The sequence below is a fragment of the Erpetoichthys calabaricus genome, chromosome 1, assembly GCF_900747795.2.
Source record: "Erpetoichthys calabaricus chromosome 1, fErpCal1.3, whole genome shotgun sequence".
NCBI lineage: Eukaryota > Metazoa > Chordata > Cladistia > Polypteriformes > Polypteridae > Erpetoichthys > Erpetoichthys calabaricus.
The window spans coordinates 240,539,798-240,554,498 of record NC_041394.2 but is presented as its reverse complement, the minus strand read 5'-3'; the positions used below and the strand labels follow the sequence as shown (position 1 = coordinate 240,554,498).

Here is a 14,701-nt window from a genome sequence, read left to right as displayed (position 1 = left end):
TAGTAAAGTATATCTCCCTGATATAAGTGCTTATTCTAAAATATTATTGATTAGATCCTGCCAGATTTTTAAAAGGTTTTGAACAGATCCTCTAAGAGAGAATTTTGTCTTTTTTCTAATTTCAAATAATATATAACATCAGTTACCCACTGACTTAATGGAGGTGGGCTAGGATTCTACCAGTTGAGCAGGATAAGTCTATGTGCTAATAGTGAAATAAAGGCAACTACAGTTTGTTTGTCCTTCTCCACTTTAAGCCTGTCCAGGAGTACACCAAACACAGGTATTAGTGGATTAGACGAAATTGTGACACCAAGGCTGTCTGATAGGCATTTAAAAATGTTTGTCCAGAATGATGTTAATTTGGTACACACCAAAAACATGTGGCCTAGTGAAACTGGAGCTTGATTACAACATTCGCAGGTTGGATCTTACCCTGTAAACATTTTGGACAATTTTAAACGTAATAGATGTGCTCGATAGATAATTTTAAGTTGAGAAAAAAAAGCTTTGCACATATGGATCTCGAGTGAATTCTGTGCATGACTCCCTTCCACTCCTTTTCTGAAATGTTGAGTAAGAGATCCTTTTCCTACTGTACTTTGGAATCTTTAAAAGGAAGGGACTTTAAAATAGACTCGGACATCATTTCAATAATATATAAAACTATGTATTATTAATTTGCATGCAGTTCCTCTTCTGACATAAATGGTTTAATCTAAAAAGAAGCCTGCCAAATGGATGTCCCTCCTCTTGAGTCTCCTTTTCTATGTGCCTGAGGTATGAAACCAGACATGCAGTTTGTCTGTCACCTCTCCGACCCTCCTGGGCCGTGTTGTCTGACCAGCACCTTTAGTTGTGTCCCCTGTGATGTATTTGCAGTTCCCACCTCAAAGGTGAACAGAAATGATTCAAAGCCTTCCTGAGCTTCCAGTCCACTTTCTCATGTTTTTCAATGTGTTCCCAGCTGCTGTCATTCATGCAAGTATAGGAAGTGGATGATGCTAAGGAATATTTTGGAAAGACATGATTACATTTTGAAATGGTTGCATTTTCATTTGTGCTTTCAATGTAAAATGTATCAAATTTTGGAAATGAATTACAGACGTAACCCCCGCCTAAATGTTCTTGAAAAGAAGCAGTAGTTGGGAGTACATTTGATTAGTGACAGGATGGATTTATCTGAATGTACCACACTGTTAAGATTTCAGAAGAGTCACCATCTTCTATAGGAGTGTAATGACACTCATCACAGGCTTAGCAACTATAAACAACACGGGCCAACCATTAAATAAAGATGGCTATGAAATAGCTGCATCCATTCAAAAAATATTAAAATGCATTGCCAGAATAGCAAGATAATATATAAATACACAAAAGTACATACAGTTGTGCTTCTAAGTTTGCATACCCTGGCTGAATTTGTGAAATATTGCCCAATGTTTGGAAAATATATCATGCAGAACATTTTCCTTTTAAATAGGAAGTATGCTCAGTCAAAGCAATTTATTATCACATAACTGGGTGTGCCCTTTTTAAATCATAATGATCAACTGATATCACCCAAATGGGCCTGATCAAAAGTTTACAATTGAATGTTGGGGCTGATAATATACACACAAGTTCAAATTAGGGTAATTAAAGGAGGGTGTCCATACCTAAAACTTCTTTGATTGTAATCTGTGTCTGTGTAGAAATACTCTTTTTAAATTCATGCAGAGCTGCACTGATTTTGCTGGATACTGAGCCATGGGGAAAGCAAAAGAACTGCCAAAGGACCTGCAAGAAAAGGTTGTTGATTTGTATAAATCTGGAAAAGGATATTAAGAAATATCCGGAGATTTGAAGATGCCTGGCAGTAGTGTTCAAACTCTGATAAAAAAATGTGGAAATCTAGGAGTTCTGTTGTTAACAAACCACTGTCGGGCAGACTAATCAAGATTTCAGCCACAACTTCCAGGATCATTTGTCAAGATGCCAAGAAAAACCCACAAGCCACTTCAGCTGAAACACAGGCTCCTCTGCCAACAAGATGAACAATAATGAGGTACTTGAACAAAAATTGGCTGCATGGTCGAGTTGCAAGAAAAAAGCCTTTACTGTGCTAATGCCACAAAACAGTCTGCTTACAATATGTCAAACAATATCTAGATAAGCCTCAAAACTTCTGGAACAAAGTCCTTTGGAGTGATGAGACCAAATTTGAACTTTATGTTCACAACTGTAAACATTAAGTTTGGAGAGGATGCAACAAGGTCCACAATGAAACGTACACTATACCTACTGTGAAGCATGGAGGTGGATCTCGCCTGCATTTCAGCTGAAGTGCCTTGTGGATTTTTCTTGGCATCTTGATAAATGATCCTGGCAGTTGTAGCTGAAACCTTGGTTGATCTACCTCACCATGGCTTGGTAACAACAGAACCCCTAACTTTCAATTTTTTCATCAGAGTTTGAACACTACTAACCGGCATTTTCAGATCTCTGGATATTTTTTAAATGTTTCCTGATTTATACATAACAACCTTTTCTCGCAGGTCCTTTGGCAGTTCTTTTGCATTCCCCATGGCTTGGTATCCAGTAAAGTCAGTGCAACACTGCATGAATTTAAATATGACTGTTTATACACAGACGTGGATTACAATCGGAGAGGTTACAGGTGTAGACACCCTCCCTTATTTACCCTTAATTTGAACTTATCCGCCCCAACATTCAAGGGTATGTAAACATTTGATCAGGTCCATTTGGGTGATTTCGGTTATCTTTTTGATTTTACAAAGGGCACACACAATTATGTGATGATTAAATATCTTTTTCTGAGAATACTGTCTAATTAAACAGAGAGCCTGTTTACTTATTTTCCAAACAATGGCCAATATTTCACAGATTCTGCCCGGGTATATAAACTTATAAGCACAACTATATGTAAAAATTATGAAAATGATACGAAATAATCTCAGAGACGCCCACATTACATTTTCACTGCCCACACCATATTGGAAGAAAATGTGAATAGTAGCTCAAATAATAAAATGCACTCACTATTCACATTACAGTACACAACATTTTTATTTTGTTTTCATTTTGCTTTATAAAACAAGCTGAGGTGGAAAAATGATCAATAGAGTGTGTGATCAAAACCTTCACAGGATCCTTATGACAGACTCTCCGTTTTATATCTGATGCATTTCACTGATTGTGATGTTTTAGCATCAGCATGTTCAGTTAAGGACAAGCAATAACAGCCTTAACTTCACAGATGTTTTGATCTTAACATCACAAAAAGCAAGAGGAAATCCCTTGTGTTCGTCCACTATAAACTGGAAATGTCAGCTGATGCATGTGTGTAGCTGCGTGTTTTCCAAAGTTATCAAAGTTCAGCAGCTCTAACTTAAAAATTGAGATTCAACAAAAGTCTGACGCGCAGAAATGATTCCACGGACAAAATATCTTTTGTTTTTAAGAGTTTAGTTAAGTTTCAAAGTAAAACAGTTCACACAAAAAAGAAAATTAAAATAGCAAAAAAATGGAAAAATTCATAATAAGAAAAGTTCAGTTCTAAGCTCAATCTTGTTACATCTTAAATCATTACTGTTAACATTTTTGAACCATTTCAAGACGTTTCTGAACCATTTCAAAACGGTCAGAAAACTGTATGCTTATCCCATCTTTCAAGTCCCTGTTTACAGGGACCTGTTCTAAACACAACAACAGAGCTATTACCACACTGTTTCTCAGTTATAGCAAGAAGGTTCTATCTCTTAGTAACTTCTAGGGAGAAAAGACTATACCATTGTCCATGACTATGGAAGAAATTATCTATCCATCCATCCATTTTCCAACCCGCTGAATCCAAACACAGGGTCACGGGGGTCTGCTGGAGCCAATCCCAGCCAACAACTTAATGTCACCAATGGCAGATAGTGTTCTGAGATTTTTCAGACAAGGAAGACTGAAGTTTTGAGGTAAGGTTATCGTGTGGTTTTTCAGCATCTTCAGCAAAAGCCCCTTTCATCTTTCAGTGGTGGGTACAGATCTGAGGGTGCTCCACAACCACACTGTGATTGCTGGAAAAGGCATGTGGTTAAAACAGACCTGGGAAAAGACCTATTTTCTCTTTTGTAATTATGTTGGAAATTCTTAACCAAAAAACAAGCTGGAAATGTTATCACTAGCATAGATAATCAAAGCAAACATAAGTACAATACTAACGCAGTTTAGAGCAAAATGAATGTGCCAATGAAAATATATCCAAGATATAGTCTTTTATCAGTTTCTATCTGTCATTTACAAATCTGTCTCATTGAGTGGGATTAGCTAATTTCTACTGACCATCATTATTGCTTGCTTTTTGGCCCCTTACGTGATACAGCTCAAGATGTTCACAGTGGTACATATAGCATATATAAGGTGTCTTGGTAATCTTCAGATGTGATTACTCCCCCAGCATTATGTAGACACTAATTGTCCAATATGTTGAGCAGTATTTTGGAATCACATTCAATGTCTTGTACTTTATTGCAAATATGTATCCTCAGTTGAAGTTTGTGAGGTGTATACAATGAGAAATAATTTTTGGTGGGAGTCTAAAAATTCAACTGAGACACTGAAAGTGAGAGAGTATCACAGCAGCACCAAGAGTGAGGGAGAAATCCACGTCATGCTGGATGTTAGGACCGGCCCTAGTTCACATTATACTAAGAAACATTCATTTGTGCCCCCCCCAAGCAATCCTGAAATACCTTTAAAAAAATCAACTTCATATGAGTAAATACACAAACATTTGGTGTATATACATGCGTAAACATCTGAATCTCTTAAGTGTATTAGATGTAGTAATGTCACAGTTATTTAAATATTGTAACAAGGCGCTATATAGGCGCCTGACCTGACACAGACTCACACCGGAGGCACGTATAAAAACAAGAACCTTTTTCTTCACCTGTGGGGCACATCTTCCTCGTGATCCCCACAGGCACAACACAGTCCCACAAGTAACACACAAGCACACTCTTCTTTGGCACCACCATTCCTCCTCCTCCTCCCAACTCCGGCCATTGAGTGGTGGCTATTGGCCCCTTTTATAGTCCACCCGGAAGTGCTCCAGGTGGTTGACTGAGTTCCGGCTGCACTTACGGGTGTGGCGAATACACTGCCCATATGGGCTCAGGAGTCCCAGCTGCAGGACCCCCTGGCGGCGCCTGCGGGACCCAACAGGGCTGTTCCCAACTCCAATTCCCATGGAGCCATGTGGGAAACTGAGGTACCGCTCCAACCCAGGGGGGTGGCCATCTAGCGTCCAGGCGGAGGTATTGCACAGTCCATGGCTGTTCCCCCTGAATATATAGTGAATGGGTGTCCTGTCCGGGGTCCACCACAATGTGTGTGCACCTATAGTACATAAAAGAATTGTAATGTCAAACTGAAGAATGAGTGTTACCACAGCCTGCATCAAATTGCAGTGTTAAAAGGTGCAACTCAGCATGTGAACAACAAGAACAAGAAATAAAAATCTATAAATTCCAAATAAAACCACTTGTATTATTAAAAAAATAATTTTGTAAACGGTGGATGTTGAGGTGGCGACAGAACACAGTGCTGTGTCTGTGGTATTAGCTCAGGATAAAAGGTTTTGAGCAATATAAATATGATTTTGAAAGTTAATTCTTCTCTAACTTACTTGGTGGATGGGAATTGTTCTCACTTTAATAGTTACTGGGTGCCAACCGCTTCTGTATATTGTATGTAGGCTATCTTTTAGTAATACTTGTATCTGTTAAATAATATGAGCGCATTTTCATGAGTACAGGTTGTTTGTTAATGGTTCTCAAGTTATTTTTCACAATTCCTTTTAAATGCAGGACATGTAACAACAGCAGTTTGTTCATTTCCGCGTACACATGACCCAAACTCCATTGGCAAGTTTCAGCAAAACCGTTCCAGATTCAGTGTAACGAGCATGTTATAAATAAATTCCTGTTTTTGCACTGTATCATCAGTATCAATGGCGTCAGCCATCCACCCTTGTCACATTTGGGTAGTTGAAAAATCTTTTTGAGCTTATTTCATCTCCTTCATAAATTTGAGCTTATTTCATCTCCTTCACAAGTAACATTTATGTAATCACAATCTGGATAATGTGTTGTATAATCTGTCATGTACTGTAGAATTGATAACTGAATGCTGGTACTACCTCCTGGAGGTTCAGGTTACTTTAAAATTGTAAAGACCACCATCTGAACAGATGAGCATTCTCTACACAGATCAGCTCAATGTCAGCACTTCTGATTTCACTTTTCTTCTTCAACAACAAGCCAAAATAAATCCTTACCATTATTATTTAAACCAGAATGAAATCTTAAAAAACCTTTTCTCTTATTATTATTCATCTTCTTCTTTTCTGTTTCTGATAGATACATTTTTTTTTTTTTGGAGTTGGCATACAGTGACATTGTAGCAGAATTTCCAACACTGCTCCTCAAACGCTTGCAGACTCTTTTGGACAGCTAATGTACTAGGGGCCACCTTCAAACACACAACTTTCTGATTGATGAAGCATAGACTGGGGAAAAAGGATTCAAAGCAATCAAGAGATGAAGGATCAGATTTTGCTATAGGCTGTGGCTCAAACGTGATGAGTACACTACATTTATACGCTGCTGTGCTGAGATTTTTCAGCTGTATCAACTTTAGTGTTCTACTGAAGCAGGAATCGCATTTTGGAAGGACAAATGCTTGTCTCTGAGCTAATATGTGACAGGCTGTGCTGATGGGGAAAAAAAGCACAGCAGGCCTCTTCTCAATGAAACATGACTACTCAATGACATCTGCTCCTGGTTAGTATGCACAACTTAGTGTAACTGCAATGAGATTCATTTTTTTTATCCAACAAAATGAACTGTAACTTTTAAAAGCACATCTAATGTAGTATGTTTCTGCATATCATGGCAGGAACTTAGTAACCTCACTTCGCTCGCCCACCCCCGGGTTTGGTTTACCGGATATACAATTTTAAAGAGATTATTTTCATGGGAATTGTTACATATGCATTATTTTCACTTTTACTGTAAAACTTTTGTAAAAACAATACTGTACTTGTCCTTTATTTCTGGTCCCGGGTGTGGTTAAATCTCTTTCTCGCAGGCTGTATAACGCTGCTCTCGTTGTGAAGGGGGGGCAGGTGAAAGCATGCTAAGGAGAAGGGTCAGATCATCTGCTGGCTTGTTGCTGCTGCTGTCGAGCTGCGTATTCTGCCTGTCGCGCTGCACGTCGATCATTTAAAAACCTGTACAGCAGCTGTCCTTTTGCCACTTCGTGTCTCTACCGCTCACATTGTGATGGGGAGTGGGGTTTAGCTTTTCACATGCTAAGGAGTAACAGTGGGATCATCAGCAGGCTTGCTGCTGCTGGCGAGCTGCGTCTTCTGCTTGTTGCTTGTCATTGTTTTAAGAGCTGGGAGCACGTGAAGCGTGTCTGCCAAAAGCATTCCAACAACTGGTAGGTTAGATGTCCGTGAACTTGTTTTAAATGTTGTCTCACTGCCTTGTCTCGCGTAACGTTAAAGTGTCTCTTGCGGGACGTCAAATTGTCTTCCGAGAAGATCCGAAAAGATCACGTCTCGTCTCCCTAGTCTCCCTTCCAGGATTTTTTTTTATACTAGAGAGATATACAGCAAACATGAAAAAGGTTTTGAAACAATACTGAGATAAATGTTAGCTCGGTAAACACAGCTTAGATATTGTTAATTTACGAGATTACATGTAATTTATCTTGTCTAGTCTGTATTGTTTCTAATATGTTGTTGCCAGTCAAAACAGAATGAGCTAACTTTAAAAAAAAAAAAAATCGGATTACCTAAAACTGCCACTATACTGGTATAAAAACAAGTTAAAATGCTTCCATTGGTAATTGTAAAGGAATACCTCCGTGAAAAATTTATAGCCATTGTCCTCTTTTAATGCTTTCATTGTGTAGTGCTTTTCAATGATACTTTATTCATTGCAAAAGTCGATTTTTGGAAGTGAAAGGTGAGAAGTGGAATAAACCAATCCATTGCTGGATAACTAACTGGAAGCAGGTTTACTTGTCAATGCGTCACTTAAACGCACTAATTGGATTAGTAGGTATGGGTAAGACGGTATGTTTTACAAAAAATACGTACAGATTGGTACTCTGTTGAGCTCCATTGTATGGTTGTATGGACTGGGATATTAGCCAGTACTGCATTCTGACTCAACTTAAGCACTACATACATACAAAAGACAATCAAAGCTTATGTAACTCAGACATGCTTGATATAATTTTAAAGCGAGCCCATCCTTCATTAAAACAGACTGCATGGCACAAAGCCAGGGGGTTGTAAATACCCCAGACCCACCATTGGTCTCTCCCATAGAACATATCCATTCCTTCTCATGCTGATTTTCTAACAGCAATTGCAGCCAACATGTCTCACACAAACCAGTGCCATACACACACAACTGCTTTGCTGACCGAGAAGCTCCAGGTAGCTTTTTCAGGCTAAGCTTGACTGACCTATGTGAGTCACTCATCTGTGAACACCACTGGCAAGTTCTGTTTGTTCTCATCGAATCTATAATGCTAGTCAATTCATTTTAGATGTAATTAAAGTTTGCTTCCCCACCCTGAGCCCAAGGCTTTCAACACCATATTGAAGCTCTAAGAATCAGTGGGGTATTATCCAAGCAGAAGGTGAAACCTCCATTCTTGACTATGAAGGACTTAACATTTATGAAGTGTGTTCTACTTTGGCCCTTTAATAAACTACAAACGTACAAGTTCTGTGAATGTAAACATTTTGTTAAAAAATTAAGATTTTTTTTCAGGAAAAAAGTACAAAACACACACCCACCAGTTTTAAGATCCTAAATGGTGTTGCACCTTTTAGTGGCGCTTCTTGCATAGCTCTAATAAATTCCATGCCTAAAATGGGATTTTATGGGAGTACTCAGCTGTTCATTGTGTTCCCTCTGAACAAGAGTTCTATTTAAATTCCACTATAACCTTTTACCTTTTAAAATGTGATGAGTATATTTTCTAAATATGGGAAAGTGACTTGTAGTAAATCAAAGGAATGCTCTGTAAAAAGATGATGCACGTTAACATGCAGGCAATGTCCATTTTTAAACTAGCTAGCAGTATGAAATGAGAGTTGTGTATCTTAAATAACCAGTAAGATCTAATGTGACATTCATATTCAATATTTATCCTGGACCTGCTACTTGAACTAGAAAGTGTTTATAAAGGTACACCAGTCACAATTACAGAGTGCATGTATAAGGGAATTTGAAAAATGGATGGATGGACTTACTCATTCCTACCATCCAGCCATCCATCTGCCTAACCTGCTAATCTAGGGCAGGGTCACGTGGTATGTGGAGTCTATCCCAGCTAGCATAGTGTGCAAGGCAGGAGTAACACCTGGAGAGGGCGCCAGCAAATCACAGGGTGAACATACAGTACATACACAAGCACACAGGCTAATTTAACAATGCCAATTCACCTAACCCATCTGTCTTTGGACTGTGGGAGGAAACCCACATGGCACACCACTTTTTAAATGCTTTTCCTTAAATATGCAGGTATTTTTCCATAGAAAGGAGACATCAAATAGAACTTTAAGACTGCAAAGCTTGGTTTGTCACATGCACACAATGTATACTGTATATAGTAACAGGTACGATGTATATAGGTGCATCATGAGGACTGCTGGAATGACTCAGTGAGACCTTTGCTGCCACAAATATCATGATTACCAAAGGGTATTGGGCATCAGAATGGTGACTCTGACATTTTACAGTACTTTTGATTTGGGCAGCCATAAACAAAGGCCACAGTGGCAACATCTTAGAAAGCTATTTATTTACTTATTTAGCTCACTCCTTTTTCCAAGGCAACATAGAACATTTGAGATGCAATTGATTAGATTACTTTTGTTTTGCAAATAGAAGCACAGGCAGGTGAAGTGGCTTGAGGTGTCATGCTGATGATCACACGGTGTCAATAGCAACATTTGAACTCACAACCTCATGGATTGTCCAAAGCCATAGCCACTATGCCACAATGTAATTTTAACAGATCACACAAGGTACAAATTAATAGCCAGCTTAGGGTGGGCATAGGGTAAAGTCTGGATGTAGTTCATAATAACTGCCAGGATACCAAGAAAAACATTGCAGAACTAGATAGATAGATACTTTATTAATCCCCAAGGGGAAAACTAATACAATTCGGTGGAGATTTATCACTTGAGAATTAAGTAGTTTATGCTGATAATATCTAAACTGATAACTTTAGATTTGTACTAGCCATTTATCCATTTTCTGAGCTTGTGTGATCCATTATAGGTAGTATGCATAGCACGTGGCAAATCTGCCATCAATCACACCAGGCCAACTGACATTTTCAGATTAGCCTAATATGCAAAAACCCACTAAAGAAAACAGTCATCATCCATGAAATGTGTTAAGCTTTCGATTTGTCTTCATACTTGCCTTATCTAAATTGGGGCAATGGGGTACCAGGGCAAGAGATATGATACAAAAATTAACTGTAGGTGAGGCCTCACTCACTCATACATGCCAACTAACCAGAGCCGGCACATGCCATTCTGCCATTCTTAGCAAGAACTGTTTTAGCCCTCTTTGAGTTAACAAAATCACAACCAAGCAGCAATACGACATAAACAGTAAATATTGTAGTGCTGCAGCACTTCTACTTTAAACACTCATCAAGAGTGTTATAGGACAGTGCGAGAATAGGAAGCTTTCACAGCGGTTCGATACATCCTGTACCAAATCAGATCTCTTGGTAAGACACCATCTCTTTCTCTCACACGTGTGAGAGTCAACCTGGACACCTATGGGGAAAAATGTCTACACAAAACAGACTAACAGCATACTTAAACAACTAAAAATAAAGCAGTATAACATGAATTAAACTTTCCTTTCTGAATTTTAGACACTGGATCTTCATGGCTGCAAAGATTTTAACTACATCTTTTATTGTAATTTTCTCTGCCAGTTTTCACTCTATGGAAATTGAAGCCATTCCATTAAAATTATATTGTGTTATTGTGCTGTGATATGTTTTATCTGTTTTTATTTTGAGAAGCTGTGAGTGTTTGTTTTTGTTTTTTTATATTCACAGCCGGACAGTTTTGGTTGCCTTGATGTTCTGCGCCTCACTGTTGATCAACAGTGTCTCATGCCATGATCAGAACTGGCACCATTGCCATAGAGTCAGGGTGCGTGGCCTGAGCTGTGACGTCTTGGCTCTTTCAACGTGATTAGAAGGAGATTGGTAGGATGATGTGCTCTGCCATCAAGCTCCTAACAGGTTATATAATACCTTGAAAAGGTTAATTTGGCCACTGCCTGCTGGCCTTGCTCAAGTACCACTCTAGGTAATCGCCTAGTTTTTCCTTTATGGGAAGACTTTTAATAAATCTAACAAACATGTTATAGGGGATGTGGGAGGAATGAGCATAGACATGAGGACAACATTAAAAGTAAAGCATGAGTAAGGTGCTATATAAATAAAACCAGTAACAGCACACTGCATGACAACATACAGTGAATACACTTGACTTTAGCATTCATAATTTTCATACTCTTTCACTGTACATTTAGCATTTGTTTGCTCAGAGGTTGATGTGCTTGCTGCTTCCTGAGCAGATCTTCTTTTCTCCACCCTAGCAGCCTGCTTCTTTTCTTCTTTCGTCTGCATCTTTTTGCGTTAAAACTGATTAAGTCAGTGTTTGTGTTGCAAGTACGTTTTTCTTTAATTTTTCACTTTAGCTGGCACTTAAGTCTTCAACCTACCTCAAGAATGATTTAAGATATGAAGAGGTAGGGGAAGTGATGGCGAAGGTGGTAGGGATGAGAGCGTTGCACGTACGCCTGTGCCGCACGGCCACCCTGCTGGCCACTGCCGAGAGTTGATTCTACAATAAAATAAAAATAAAAAGAGGAATAACCTTTAAGGTCAATCATCGCCCTGAAAGCATATAGTAGACATCACGTAGCATACAGTATGTGTACCAAATTTCAGGTCAATGTGTCAAACGGTTTGGAGCTGCAAGTGATTTAAAATCCTGGACAGACAAACTATCAGCCATGGTAGTGTATTATATACTGTATAAAGATACCTTATTATTATTATTATTATTATAAACATGCAATGGCAAGGCCTAGATTTAAAGCAAGTGTCCATGAGCTGGCACAGCAGCACTGTGTCGTTTCAATCCAATTAACCTTATTCAAATTTTTACCAATAATATTAATTAACCAAATGCATTAGTCATTCAAACGTTTTTTGGGAAGCTTCTTTAGTTTCCAAATGAATACATTTAAAGTTATAAATACCTCTTCATATTTTTATAAAAAAAATGTATTAATAGATCTGAAGGAATCAAGTAAGTAAGTAAGTAGACTTTAAGGTGACCATTATTAAAATCAGTGCATTATTACAATTTGAATATATTCAAAATTAAGACTTTCAAAGTCATCTAAACATATTACTGAAAAACTAATTAACTGCTATAGATTTTATGGTAACAAATTTTAACTTCACATATTAAAAAATAGTTTCATTTTCCTGGTATTATTTAGTAGAATGTTAATAAAAATGGGTCTCTGGCCACACTACAATAATAAGTAGACATATTGCTCATTCAAGGATGAAATTATAAACATTTGTTTTGTTTGGTTTTATTTATATATTTGTAAAAATAATTAAAAATGTATAATATACTTGTAAGCATTAAAAAAAACAAATCATCTTCTCTACCATTCGTAATTCTTTTACACAGTAACAGATTATTACAGATCCAGTTCAGTAGAGAGTTGGCCACATGGGGGCTCTACTTGCTAACATTTCAGAGTCGTTTCAAAGTTTTAGGAAAGTCAAATCATTTCCCTGACTTTTACTTGAACGGTAAGTGATGTTAACTTCACATAAAAAAGTAAACATTGTTTTGCTTGCTTTAAATAGATCTGCCCATTTTATTCTTGCAGTCAGGATTACATTTAACAGTTTATACCTCTTCATATAAAGACGTGTCTCTCTTCTTTTCCACTATACTTCTGTGTAAGTAAAGCTGACATAATATTTGTTAGTACACTTTTTAAATTTACACATACATTTAGTGAAATGCCTTTCGTAGTGAACACTGTTCCTTTCATTGTACACACAGACTTCTCCAGCCAAAACACAGTCTGGTCAGGTGAACCCCCTCTCATTATCTATCTATCTATCTATCTATTACATTTAAGATGGACAGAATGGCATTTCTATTCGGCTGCTTTTTAGAAGAAAGTGGAAGAAACATGAAAATGCACAGCTGTATTTCTGTTTAGGGATTAGGCATGAGGATTGTCTGAGTCATTAATAGCTCTTTATTACAGAAAATTATAATAACATTTACCAAACTATAACACAAAAACAGAATTGTAGCACCAACCAACCAAAAAGCAGACCCAAGCTTGGTTTCTAAATAATACTTTTTATCACTCAAGTAGTTGCTTCTCAGAGGGATCTTTCCTTTGAGAGGTCTTAAAGTTTGGATGATTACTTAATGCAGGCAACAATGCTTTATATCATGGCCACCATGATGTCACAGGTCACATGGCATGTGCATCACGTGCCTCCCAACTACTCAGCATCACGGTAGTCAGATGCACAAATTGGCAATGCGTGTATGTTTTCATACGGCTCAAGATGAAACAAAAGAAAATGTAATAAATTAATGATCCCTTCCTGACATTTAGTTTAACGTAAGCTACACTGACACCGCAGCTCACTTCTCATTTTTTTCACTCCTATGTGACACAGCTCCAATCTTTATAGAGAATTGTAAATAATACCAAAGCACAAGCAATCACAACCTTTTGACTTTCTATGTGCTACTAAATCCAAAACTGATAATATAATTTGAAATTGAATGCTTGAATCAGAATTTTCTAGAAACTAATTTACAGATAATTATACATCTGTGTTTAGGAGTGTGACAAAGATGGCAGGTTCAGTTTTTAGTGGTACAGTGGCATCAATGCGGTGAGTGTTTGACAAAGTGTTTGGCTAATTCAGCACACACATGCGATTGAGGACCAGTGCAGCCATTCTCCATTGACCGCTCCACATGTTGGTATTGTAGCACTTACACTGCCACATAATGTGTCTGAGTCAGAGGGATAGAGGGGTGGAAAAAGGAACAGAAGAGAAAGTTAGCCAATTAGACATTAGGGATGATTAGGGTCCGGAAAAGACTCTCGGCTCCCGTTCTCAAAAATCTATTTAATATGGAACATCTCCTTGCAAGCAGGGGAATCTATCAGATATTAAAAAGATAAGTACAGATACTACACTTGATCTTAACCTAGAAGAGGCCGAGAAGTAGAGATCTGTATTAGGGGGAAAGTAGCTGCTCATGCTCAATACGGACTTCACTGGGGCTGCGGCTGCCTGACAGACCACTCAGGAGGACCTAGCCTGAACTTGCAAGGCCATGCCTCATCTCCCTGTGGATGGGGCAGTGGTCTATATTCAGGTTGGAGGTACCCAATTCATGTAGTAACAGAGTGTAGTAAGAAATATTATGTTGTCTTTACTTTCAAAGAAGTATAGTGGGACTATTCTTTATATGATGAGGTTTAAACTGTAGAATTTAATCCTGACTGCA

General features: G+C 38.1%; 1 pseudogene; it reads right to left on the bottom strand.

Moving 5' to 3' along the window:
• Positions 1-14,283: 14,283 nt before the first annotated feature.
• LOC114641151 (uncharacterized) lies at positions 14,284-14,420 on the bottom strand (annotated as a pseudogene).
• Between the last annotated feature and the right edge of the window lie 281 nt (positions 14,421-14,701).